The sequence below is a fragment of the Humulus lupulus genome, chromosome 5 (assembly GCF_963169125.1).
Source record: "Humulus lupulus chromosome 5, drHumLupu1.1, whole genome shotgun sequence".
In the NCBI taxonomy this organism is placed as follows: Eukaryota; Viridiplantae; Streptophyta; class Magnoliopsida; order Rosales; family Cannabaceae; genus Humulus; species Humulus lupulus.
The window spans coordinates 66,990,102-67,003,164 of record NC_084797.1 but is presented as its reverse complement, the minus strand read 5'-3'; the positions used below and the strand labels follow the sequence as shown (position 1 = coordinate 67,003,164).

At 41.9% G+C, this 13,063-nt stretch overlaps 1 non-coding gene across 1 annotated transcript; it reads right to left on the bottom strand.

The window, feature by feature from the left end:
* Positions 1 to 305: 305 nt before the first annotated feature.
* Positions 306 to 412, bottom strand: LOC133780890 (small nucleolar RNA R71). Its single transcript, XR_009869698.1, has one exon. It is a non-coding gene; the product is annotated as a small nucleolar RNA R71 (small nucleolar RNA).
* Positions 413 to 13,063: the final 12,651 nt, after the last annotated feature.

The following is a 13,063-nucleotide window of genomic DNA, read 5'->3' as shown; positions in this document are numbered from 1 at the left end:
CAGCTGTAGAGGCTAACAACTTTGAGATCAAGCCAGCTATTCTACAAATGGTGCAATCCTCTGTTCAATTTAATGGGTTGCCTTTTGAAGATCCTCACACCCATTTGTCTAATTTTCTGGAGCTGTGTGGAACTTTTAGATACAATGGGGTGAGTGATGACGCTATTAAACTTAGGCTTTTCCCATTTTCTCTGAGGGATAGAGATAAAAGTTGGCTGAACTCTTTGCAACCGAACTCTATATTTACCTGGCAAGATTTGGCTCAGAAGTTTTTGTCAAAATTCTTCCCTCCTTCCAAAGCTGCTAAATTGAGGGGAGAAATCAATAATTTTTGCCAGAATGATGGAGAATAATTGTATGAAGCTTGGGAACGGTTCAAGGAACTTTTGAGAAGATGTCCTCATCATGGCATTGAACGGTGGATGTTAGTGCAGAATTCAATCCATCCCCGCGTTAATTATTCCTGGGCGTGCCCAAATCGTGATACACTACCTCATTTCCATAACCTTACCATAGATGATGTCCTTTATGCAATCACTCTTTACTTAACCTTAACACACACATAATCTGGCCTCACTAGGTATCAATCAATTCTTACCTTGTCCTCTGAATTTCTTTCTGATGTGACACCACTCAGTCCGTCTAACCTCAAGTTTTACTGTTCTCCTCGTCTCTGATGTAGTTGTCCCCGGAGATGCTTGTGCAATAGATGACGCGCTTACCAGTCTTGTTATGCCTTCAATTCTTCGGAAGTTCTTCATTAGCTTCTTTGCGGCTTCAGATCAATTCTTCTCTTACCTGCCCTTTCTTCTTGTAGCTCTAATCTGAGAACTCCTGACGACACCCATCTAACACTCCGTAGAACCTTACTTGAGACTCTGCCTTCTGGGTACTAACGTCTTCAGCCTAATACCGTTGCTCACCATTTCCGTCTGGGAGTAATCCACATGCACTGCTCGTGAGCTTGAAGGGGACTTGCCCATACCGTTCACGCATTCTCTGCCTAAAGAACTTACCTGTGCTGCTGCAGCTTGAACCATTCTAGAGTCTTTGTTACCAGCTCCTCACACCCTACCCGGTGTAAACTAGACAATTTCCCGAAATGTTTCTATCCTTGGTTTCCAGCTGGCCATAACCAGGTCGTAGGTCAACTCTTGGAGACATCGTCCCGTCTTGTATTCAACATTTTACCTTTCGTTCTAACCCGACGATACTAGCAATCCTCGCAGTATAACACACTGGCTACACTAGGCTCAGATTCCTTCGATTGCTTCAACAGACTTTCTGTCGGCCAAAACTGTCTTTCACCACATTGCTCATACCAATCCTATCTGTAGTTCGACCTTGCAGTACTCCCAACTCTTTCTTTACATACCCACACCACTTTCCACGGGTCAGCTCAGTTCCCACTCAGTCTCCTTTACATACTCCAGATGATATCCTCAACAATTCATCTGCCAGATTTTCAAATTCCTTCTCAATAAGCATTACTGTCCTCAGCCTCCCGAATAGCACCTTTGAGGCAACCTTTCTATGTCCATCACCCTCTCGGAGCACTCTCTGCATCGAGCCCTTCCAGTTCGTTACTTGCCCAAAGCATAAGCTCGTCAGTCAAATACTCCTCCTTGAGGACTCAGCCTCGAACTTGTAATGTATCGACGCATTCCAGTTCTCCGTTTCCCTCACCATGGGAAATCCATCCTAACATCTCAAGTCATTCTACGCAGAAGTCACGCCCTCCCCTGACCTCCTCCCAGGTGGTATCCTTTCCCTTATGCATACAAAATAACCTCCCTAGTTCTTGTCACCAACTTGATAACTACCTCTTCCATCAGGCTTCTTTCCAATCTCAAATCAGGTGCCCAAGCACTGTCTGGGGTCCTTCTACCTCAAAATTGAGAATCCGACCTCGCTGCGTTCTATCAACACAAGTACCATCTTATCAATCAGACTTTTCCCTCTTTCTGGCAAACCAGAAGCCATAGAACTATCCGGGGTTCCTTTAACTCGATTATCACAAATCTAACTTTACTAATTCCATCCCAAGAAGCACCGCCATAGCGACTCTGGCACTCATGCTCTAGACATCAACCATTAGTTCCTCGAACCACATGGCCCGCTCCGCCATCCACATGCAGACGATAAGTCCTTACATCAGAGCGGCCCAAATGCCCTGGACTATCCCAGAGTTCCATCCTTAAATGGGTCGCCACCATTTCCGGATACATCCGTTAGTATAAATTCCCAAAATGAATTATCCAATTCACCAAACCCATTGTTCTACACTGTTGTTACTCTATCAGTCCAAACCAAACTTATAAGTCCACCAGTCTCCACAGTTCAAATCACGTCTTTATAACCTCTCCTATCACTCACCATATGAGTTCTTTCCAACCCATTAAGCCAGTACCTCAGCCCGAGTACCAAATCCGGGCATCTCCCTGCCTCAACCTTTAACACAACCCTCTAATCAGGATCTCTCATCCTCTTAACCAAGGGTGGAATTAACTCTGCTCGTCTATTGATAAATCCCTTGCCAACTCGAGCTCTCCTCAAAACCCGAGGATAACACCCTTTAAACCTCTCATGTAATACCCTTATCTGTCCATACCTCACAGTAAACCAACACTGGTCACCTTTACTGTTAAAGCATATAAATCAGCTATTTCCCCAGAGAAATCCGCTGTTCTTCTATCCCGTCTCAACTAACAACTCCACAGCTTACTCACACACTAATGACCCTCTGCTGCTACTTTCAGGGATAACTGGAGATCTCAACTCCAACTTACATCTAGAAACCCCTTTTTAACACAATATCAGGTCCCCAAACCCTTCTAGGAACCAACAACTCGAGTTCATCCGTAAAAACCGACCAAACTCCTGAACTCAGAGGTTCATATCCTGAACCAACCCACAACTAGATCCGAACATCCACATGTATAATGCACACACAAGCCTATACTAGGTCAAATCCATAATGATATACATTTAGCTACCAGATACTATTATCACTAAGTATATCCATACTCACCATGCTTCATACAAGCCAATAAACAGATATAACTAATGAATTAATTCAGAAAATTAACCACATACACTCAATATGCGAACCATTATGCCAATATTCACCCATATGCATAATAAAGTCATTCAGCATGCATTAATCTCAACATGCAATAGTCAAGGGCCCAGCCCAACAATATCTCCTGCACATGTCAACTCATTTCTCATGCTCCATATAGATAAGCAGGCAAACAGGGCAATCAAACATATATTCAAGCATATTAATCATTCATACCAACCAACCCTGAGTCGAGCTTGTCACTGACAGCGAGCGTACATGTTCGATCAATCTCCAGAACCAATAAACCTTGGCTCGCTCTAATACCAAGTTGTAACGCCCTACTTCCTTAGAGTCGTTACTAAGTGAGTTTTAAGACAAAACAGTGTGCAAAGAACTCGCTAACCGAGGTTTTGAAACAAAAGTGTGACTAATTAAAAGTTAAGGCTGTAATCTTAGAAAAATGCGTTGTTTCAATAAAACTTCTAGTATTACACATTTGGGATCCCAAAATAAGGTTTGAAAACTATTTACATCTTAAAATAAGTTTACAATTGATCAGTTATAAAAAGCATAGATTATTACAGCCATTTTTGAATAAACCCCCAACCAAAGCAGTCGGGCAGGCCAAACATGTACGCGTCGCTTCACGCTCTCCGTACTCATGGTTGGTTGACTCAGTCATTGCCCTTACCTGCAACACAGAGCACCCGTGAGCCGAAGCCCAGCAAGAAAACTCATGCAGAACATAACATATGCAATGTATACAGTTTATCATAACAAATAATCCACAAATAAACAAGTCAACCATTAGACTAAGCAAACACGGCCATGCCGCCCCAGAAACCTTACCAAAGCCCTGGGGTATCGGTTCTCACCGTAAGGATAACTCATGTATCCACCGGGCCCTGCCCTGACTATAGCATCCCATGTGCTAGGTGTTACTTCCGGCCCCGCTGCCGTACCCGGCCTACGCCGTTCTCGACCCTTGCCGTTCAATTTACTATAATCACACATATAGCATAACACAACAACATTCCAATAAATATTAATTCATTTAAGTCTACACCCTAACATGTAATGCAATATAGGGCCATGCCCGGAAATCATCTCATCATGCAATATAGGGTCGTGCCCCGCAATCACACTATGGGCCCACGCCCTATCCTACGGGTGATATAGTTTTCTTACCTGTATTCCGAGCCTCCTGATGCACTCACGCCGCGAGCACGGTCCTCTAGCACGAGCCTCTCCAATATCCTAGTCACAACACACAAGAATCTTCCTTAAATACTAATCAATTCATAACCACTTCCCAGGACCAATCCCGCACTCTCGGGACTCCCAAATTCCTAAAACAACACCCCGGAGACATCCCCCGAACCCCCGGAGCAAAGGCCTAAAATTGCCCAAAAATGACATCCTAAAATTGGCCTTGTGCCGCGGCACCCAGCAAGACAGGGGCTCCACGCCGCGGCACGCAAAAACTGTGCCGCGGCACGCCTTCGCAGGCCCAAATTTCTGGGTTTTCTCTTGCGTTTTCACCGAGCTAAAACCTTCCCAAATCATACCAAACCAATACCCAAACCCCAAAATCAATTTCAAACATCAAATAGACCATCTAACAACCCATAAACATCATCAAAGACATCCAAACACACAATCAAATCCCCAAAATCCACATCCTTGATTTCAATTTCAGAAAAATAAAAACTCAAAGTTCAAACTTAAACCATGCTCAAATTTCTTAACCCATAACATAATCAATCCTTAAATGTGTACAAAATTCCTTACCTCATATGGAGAATCCATCCCTAAGCTTCCTTCATCTCCTAGGTCTCCAATTCAGCTCCTCCACTCATCTTCTTCTTCTTCATGCCCTAGCTTTTCCCTCTCTTTTCTCTTCTCTTCAAACTCTATCAAGACCAAAATGACTAAGCCCTAAACCGTGTACCCCATATAACCCAGCTGCCATTTATCTAATTCCCAACCAAATGACCATTTTGCCCCTCCTTGCCTAACCTTTCCTACCTAAACCTCAAGGGCACTTAAGTCCTTTCATTTCTATTTCATATCTACCATTTTCTTTCTAAAACTTGTTACTCTCAGCAGTAACTAATGGTTACCCAGGTTACTAAATCTCCAATAACCATTACCCGCTAAATCTCAACTTAACCATAAAATTCCTGAGGTACCCCTAGGCTCCTCCCGAGCCGGGTATAGAAATCCCGTTGCGACTCTTGAGTTAACTAGCTCTCTAAGACCGTCTCGGCACGTGCATCACAATAATAAAACCACACTCACGTGGTACAATTCATAGAATACAATTATCACATATCAATACAGTTATGCCCAACATGGCCAAAATTACAATTACGCCCTTCTAACACGATCCTGGCCTACATGCATACTAATATACATAGTCATGCATCTCAGATAAACACATAGCCAAATAACATGCTTTAAATCATAACCATGCATTTAACTCATAAAATCACACATAAATCCCAACCTCCCCTCCTGGCACACTAATCAAGGCCCTTAAGCCTTATTAGCTAATTTGGGTCGTTACAAATTGCAAGCTGCATTATTGACCCTCTCCAACACTCAAACTCAGTTTATGACAGAAACTCGCTCATCCATCAGGAATCTTGAGATGCAAGTTGGTCAATTGGAAAATATGTTACAAAGTAGTCCTCAAGGAAATTTTCCAAGTAATACAGGGTGAATCCTAAAGAGCAGTGCAATGCAATCTCTTTGAGGAGTGGGAAGAAGTTGGAAGAGCCAGTCAAGAAGTCTATACCTGCACCAAAAGTTGAAGTTGAGAATGAGGGTAAGGTAGAAGAAGAGGTTATTCAAAACCTTGAGAAGAATCAGTCGCCAGTGAGTTATGAGCACCACATCAATATTCCATATCCTCAGCGACTTCAAAAGAAGACACTTGACAAACAATTTTCGAAGTTTCTAGATATTTTTCGAAAACTTCACATTAACATACCTTTTGCCGAGGCACTTGAACAAATGCCAAGTTATGTGAAGTTTATGAAGGAAATATTGTCCAAGAAGAGGAAGATGGAGGATTATGAGATGGTGGCACTTATTGAAGAGTGCAGCGCCATTCTACAAAGGAAGCTTCCTCAGAAACTGAGAGATCCTGGGAGTTTCACAATACCCTGCACTATTGGGAATTTTGAGAGCATGAATGCTCTATGTGATTTGGGGGCGAGCATTAATCTAATGCCGCTTTTTGTGTTCAGAAGATTGAAGCTTGGGGAAGAAAGACCTACAACAGTGACTCTTCAGTTGGCAGGCAGATCAATAGCACATCCTCGGGGTATTATTGAAGATGTTTTGGTAAAATTTGACAAGTTCATCTTCCCAGTAGATTTTATTGTACTTGATATGGAGGAGGATGTCAACGTCCCAATCATTCTTGGAAGGCCATTCTTAGCCACAGGACGAGCTTTAATCGACGTACAAAAGGGGGAGTTAAGGTTGTGAGTCCAAAATGAGGAAATAAGTTTTAATGTCTTTGCAGCAACTGAAATTCCTACATGTTGTCGAGTTGATGTGGTGAATGATTGTCAAGAATCAATTGGTAAAAAGAAGAAGAAGACCAAAGAACGATTTCGAACAGTTTGACGTCGTATGAAAAGATTATTGTGTGGCAAGTTTGAATGTTTCGATGACATTGGAGATAATTTCAATATTCTCAACAATAGAAGGGAATTCTCCTCGTATGACACGATGGCTCTCAAGGATGCAAGGGGTGGACTTGACCCAAGTTGAAGGTGTAGAGAGTTCAGCGTCCGGCTAAATGACGTTAACGACAGCGCCATTGGGAGGCACCCCAAGTTCATTTAAGTTTTTTTTTAAGGTATTTTAGTTGAGACAATTTTTATTTTTTTTAGTTAGTTTTTGTTTAATTTTAATTTTCTTGTAAATATTGTTGATTCTAGAATCGTGAAATACGTGAAAAAAATCGAAAAATGATAAAAAAAAAAATTAAAAATGCGCAGAATCAATATGCCTACAACCAAGCCTTCACCACTCATTTTGGCATTGACACAAGTGGATTTCCACCATATCCACAACCACCCAATTTTGCGTATCCTCCACCTAAGGGGGACGACGAGGCCAGTCCTTCATCGTGAGTCGAGTCAGGTAAGTTTTCTTTCCTTAGCTTTTATTTAAACATTGGGGACAATGTTTTTATTAAGTTTGGGGAAGGGGAATTTTCTTATTTGTGTTTTTTTTGGTGTTTTGTTAAAATTGTTAATTGTGTTGTGTGTTAGGGTGTCTAGAGAGTCTGTCGAATCAAGATAACAATGATTAGCCGATGAGAATACGTGAATGACTTGTAATATAATTCGAGAAAAATATGCTTGATTGTAAAAACAATTCGTGTGCTTGGTTTGACCACTTCTTTGGATTACTTTAATTCATTGTAAAACTGAATATTTGATCATGATTGGTAAATTCTTGCATTTAAATAAGTTTACACTTGCTGAATTTTGAATGTGGAAAGAATGTATGAACAAATTCTAGAACTTGCTTGCTTACTATTTGAGGCGAAATCATAGACAATGCTTGTTTAGGAAGATGATTTAGGCGATTTTTTTTTTAACGTTTGAGCCTTTCAAGCCATCCTTGATTAATTTATCCTTAGTTACCCCTTTTTTCGAGCCTGAAAGTATAATTTTTTATTGTTAACAACTTATTTTGAGCCTAGTTGAACACTTAACTATTTTTTTCATTCCCTTGATTTATACCATGAGCATATAAACATATAAATGGGGATTGAATTGTATTGGGTGTTATTTTTTGATGTGGTTGTAACAATAGAAAAATAAAAGGAAAGATTGAGAGGAAAATTCTGAAAAAGAAAAGAAGAAAAAGATTGAAAATAAATTACATTTCTTATATTTGTTCACATTGAAAAAAACATAAGTTTGGGGAAGTGTAGTTTCCGAAAAGAAAAAAAAAGATACAATTAGTGTGAATTCTTCTCAATCTTGGAAAATAAAGGGAAATTTGGGGTTGTTTGGATTACAATGTAGATATCAGGTTTGGGTTGTTTGGATTATGTGCTTATGGTATAGATGAGCCTAAATGACTATTTTATCTACCGTTACCTAAGCCTCTCAATACAAGCTTTAAAAGACCTTTTGATTCTTGAACATGCATTGATTTATATTAGTGGAGAGTAATAAGTTAGCAAGCATATGGAAATTTGAGAATTGATGGATTGTTGGTGAGAGTTCAACATGTGTAAATTATTTTAAATATGATTTCTTTACTGTTCATGATTGAGTAGACAAAAGTGATCAATGGGTTAAGGTAAGTTGAAGAAGTGGTTGGATTGAAAATCTGGATTATTTGTCAGTTATTTTTCGAAAATTATATTTGCTTGTCATTCATTAATTTTGAGGCTTTAAAAACATTGTGGTTATCTTGATTCATTTGTTTAGTGTCTGTATTTATTTGTTTAGTTTATCATGATTCGTGTTTTCTTTGCTCGAGGGTGAGCAAATGCTAAGTTTGGGGAAGTTTGATAAGTGAGTTTTAGACTCATTTATCTATGTGTTTTTCAGGTAAAGTATTAGGTGTTTGTTCTGTTTTGTTCTATTTTACGTTTGTTTTTGTATGTTTTCAGGTGTCAAAGGACTTAGGTGACTTAGGTGTGGAAACATGGTGGAAATTTAGACAAAATGACAAAAAATTGGTGGAAAACGTGTTTCGGAGTACTTCCTGCGACCGCAGTAAGTGTGTCTTGCGGCCGTAGCTCCAGAGAAGTTTTTGCATTTCTAGAGCATTCCTGCGACCACAGGAATGACATCCTGCGGTTGCAGGATGTGTCTAGAAATGAGAAAAGCGCAGATTTTTTAATTAAGGACTTTTTAGTCATTTCAAGCTTAACGAAACACTAATTAGGTTAAATGACGATTAAGGAGAGGGATGGAGGCAAATTTTGGAGTTCTGAATAGAGGGAGACGACGGCGGAGAGTGGAGGACACCATTGGAGAATCCATTCTTGAGTTTTCATCATCTATCTTTAATATTTTCATGTTTGTAATTGAATTCTATGACTGCTAGAATGAATATTATGAGCTAATTTCTCCTTTAGGGCTATTATGTGAATCTTTGGAAACCCTTTTTATGGATTAATGCAGAATTCATGTTCTTCTTCACCTCTTTCAATTCCTTACAATCTGTGTTACTTGTGCAATTATTGATTGATCACCTCTAATTGTTATTTCACGAATCAAATTGAAGTCTGAAAAGTGAAATTTGATATGCTTTGATTGTTTGGATGCAAACTCAATTTAGAACGAAAGTATCTAAGTTGTTTGCTTATTTTTCTGAGTTGCGTGTTTAATGCCTTCTTCATGATTCAACTTTGCCATAGAAATATAGGAAGTTGTCATTTAGATTGAATTTGTAAATCTTAACCAGATTATGAATTGTTTTTGCAACTTGTTATTGAATAGAGAGAAGTGGATATAATTCTTGCATTAGGAAGTAAAAAGGGTGGAAAATAGAGGATCATAATTGTCCTAATTTCATTCTCTCTGTTATTTCGTTAAAATTTTCATTGTGCTTTGTTAGTATTTCTTTTTGTTTGAAATCTCTGAAATTGTTTAATCAAATAGAATTAAAAAAATTGATTGATTGGTAATTGATAAATCAGTCCTTGAGGACGATACTTGGTTTTTACCATATTATTACAAATTACGATTGTGTGCACTTGCATAGCTAAAATTTCGCAACAAAGGCACCCCTTAAACCCAAGGCATCTGGAAAATCCATCTCTTCACCTGAAAAGGAACGAGCAGAAGATTCAGATACAAGAGATAGTTAGTCAAAATAATGCAAAGACAAGAACGGAGCAAGAACCCTACGATCAACTTGGGGTTATGAATCGGACTAGGTATTACCTTTAACTCCTATACTACCAAAGGTGGGGGAGAGTCTAGAATTATAACATCGTGGGTCCTAAGGGGTTCAGGCTTTTCTTCCGACCTAGACTCATCTATGGACTGCCTAAAGCTGGGGGAGAATACTCCCTGACGTAAGGAAGGCCATGTCCTACAATATTTTTTTCCATATTTCTCAAAAATGGAGGGCCTAAAGTGGAGGGTGTTGTCAGTGACAATGGTGCATCTGGGGTAGCTATGGTCATAGCTTACCACCAAATGATCCACACACTGGAGGAGTATTGTTTTCAGGTTCGGGTTAGAAGGATGTCGACTAATGAGCTTATGGGGGTTGAAACGAATTAGCCTAAAACTGGCAGTAGCCCGATGTAGTTCTCTATTTGGGTTACCTTGGGCGTAAGTGCTGGCTGCTTCCTTGGACTCAGCTCACTCTGGATCAGGAGCCTGATCATCTTAAGGAACTCTCCTCTTGCGCACCAGCGGCGCCACGTCCTCTTCCTCCTCGGTGTCTTCAATGGCAGGTAAGACTTCTTGAGGAGGAGGAAGTTTGGGAAAAATGGGAGGTGGACCTCAAATCCTGATAGCCAGCGTTTGCTCTTTGTGAATCAGGTTGCAGACCACGATGGTGGCATCATTCATTACTCGTCGGAAGTCCTTCTCTTTTGAAGAAAGATGGGATATCATCTCATATTGACCCCCAAGGGTCTTAGACTGCTCTGTCCTCTTGAATATAGCTGCACAAAGAACGAAATCAGTTAGAAGGATTAAACTAAAAAAAAATGATGATAAGAGAGTTCGTGTACAGAATTTAGAAAGTTAGGAGACTTATGTGGGCGGTTGAAGTATCAGTGATAATAATTCTTGAACCCATTCGACATAAAGAACTGGTCTTTATAGTCATTTGGGTGGCTGGGGAGGTAAAAGCCGTCACCTCAACCCTTCTGATCAGGACTGGCCTTTAGGCAGAAGAAGTACATAATATCAGCCGGGTGGGGACCTCCCACTCGTGGCTAAAAGACAGATATTTTAACCCCGCCAAAAGTTGATATGAATTTGGGGGGAGCTGAACAGAGCCAGTTCAACATAGTTCAAAAAATCCACGAAGTACTGGTCTAATGGGAGGAAAACACCTGCCTTCAGGTACTCATCACTCCAAGCCCCAAAGTCATCTTGAAGAGGGGCGCAACTCTGCTCTCCTTCCAACGGAGGTCGAGCGAGGAGGCCATCAGTTCCCATCTCGATCCCATGGCTCAGCAGTATTTTTTTCACTTTCCCCTGCGACATTATTCAGGACACGATGTGCTCGACCTTGAAAAAAGTCTCTGGTTCGACAACAATCTCCCTCTCGACCACTAGGCCGAAGTGAGGAATTGGAGATTCAGATGCAATCTTCTTGTCTTTATTCTTGTTCTGAGTAAATGAGCTCGCGACATTTTTCTTTGGTGAGGCCATGATCTGGCTCGCTTGATGACAAAGTGGCCTATTAGTGGTGGCCTAAGACAATGACTAGCTACGACGATAAGGGTACGGTAACCCAAGGGTTTGAGTGGTTTACTTTTGGAGATTCAAATTTTACACAAGCTAAGATATGTCCTTACACCAACACGTGATTCCATGCGCAGTCCTAGGCCACACGCTATGAATTAAGGAAATTCCCTAATACTTTGGGATTCACGTGTCAGATCTGTCAGGCCCACAACTTTTCTTTTAAAAGTGGTCTAATGAAAAACCGCTTAAGGAATCATGACCCTTAAGCTACCCAGAGCCAAACCTAAAACCTCTCAACTTCTACATCCAAACATGTATGATAATCGATTCATCAGTGACATTTTCCTTGCAAAATCCAGAAAATTTTCCCAGTTCTCAAATACCTTATTCCTAAACAAGTCTAGTGTTGACGGTGAGAACTCGTCAACTAAGTTAAGTTAGAAAAATTACAACGTAGAGATTATCAAAAGAAAAGATTTAGAAATCTAAGTTGGAACTCCAAGAATAATTGTAGGAGAAAAATGGTGAAATCAGTTTGTATTGATTATGGTGCAATGCTACAGTAATTTTTCCTACCCCCTTCCATGTGGAATTGGGATTCATTTTATAGTGGGCTCTAATGGCCCTGGATACATGGTGGTCCAGGGGACCAAGTGGTACACAAGTACACTGTCAGGAGAGTGGTTTCAGAGGTAGTGGTGTTGATACTAGTACATGGCCAGGTACCATGAGGATGTCTCCAATACTCGACCGTACGAATGTCAGAGGAGTGGTGCAGGTGGTAGTGGTGTTGACTCTGACATCTTGTTGGAAGCATCCAGGCCATGTCCTCTCTCCTAGTACTCCCACTATTTGTCTGGTGTGTGCCTTGTGTCCATACTCTAACTCCTTCTAACTTTGCATGAATCGCTATGAGGCTTCCCCACTTCGTCCTTGAGGGTGCGTTGAAGAGGTCCTTGATCTTACCTCTTGTTAGACCCACAGTATGGGTGGTGTCCCGTCACCAGCACCTATCTCAAGGGGAGAGATTAGGCCCCTCCAACGAGGCCCACTACGTACGCGACCCCTAGTGGCACATATATGACGGGCTGAGGTGGGGGTGTCTCTCGCGAGGCCCATGGCGCGGCTGATGCGTGGGGTGAGGTGATGGCGAGGCCTTCGTGGCCCCTCGGGTGCACGCGGACGAGGCGAGGCGGGGCCTCGTGTGGGACAATCGGGCGCGCACGGATGAGGCGAGGCGGGGCCTCGCGCGGGGCACTCGGGTGCATGCGGATGAGGCGAGGCGGGGCCTCGCGTGGGACACTCGGGTGCACGCGGACGAGGCGAGGCGGGGCCTCATGTGGGACACTTGGTTGCGCGCGGGCGAGGTGATGCGGGGCCTCGTGTGGGTCACTTGGATGCGTGCGGGTGATGCGAGGCGGGGCCTCACATGCGTGGCTGGGGTGCACAGCCAAGTTTCCATACGGACGCGGGTCATGGACGACCGTGTATAGTGAGACCCTTGTGGCCTTGGCAGGTACTCGTGCATGTTGGGTACCCTCGCATGGCAAGGCTCTCGGGTCTTTCAGGGCATCTT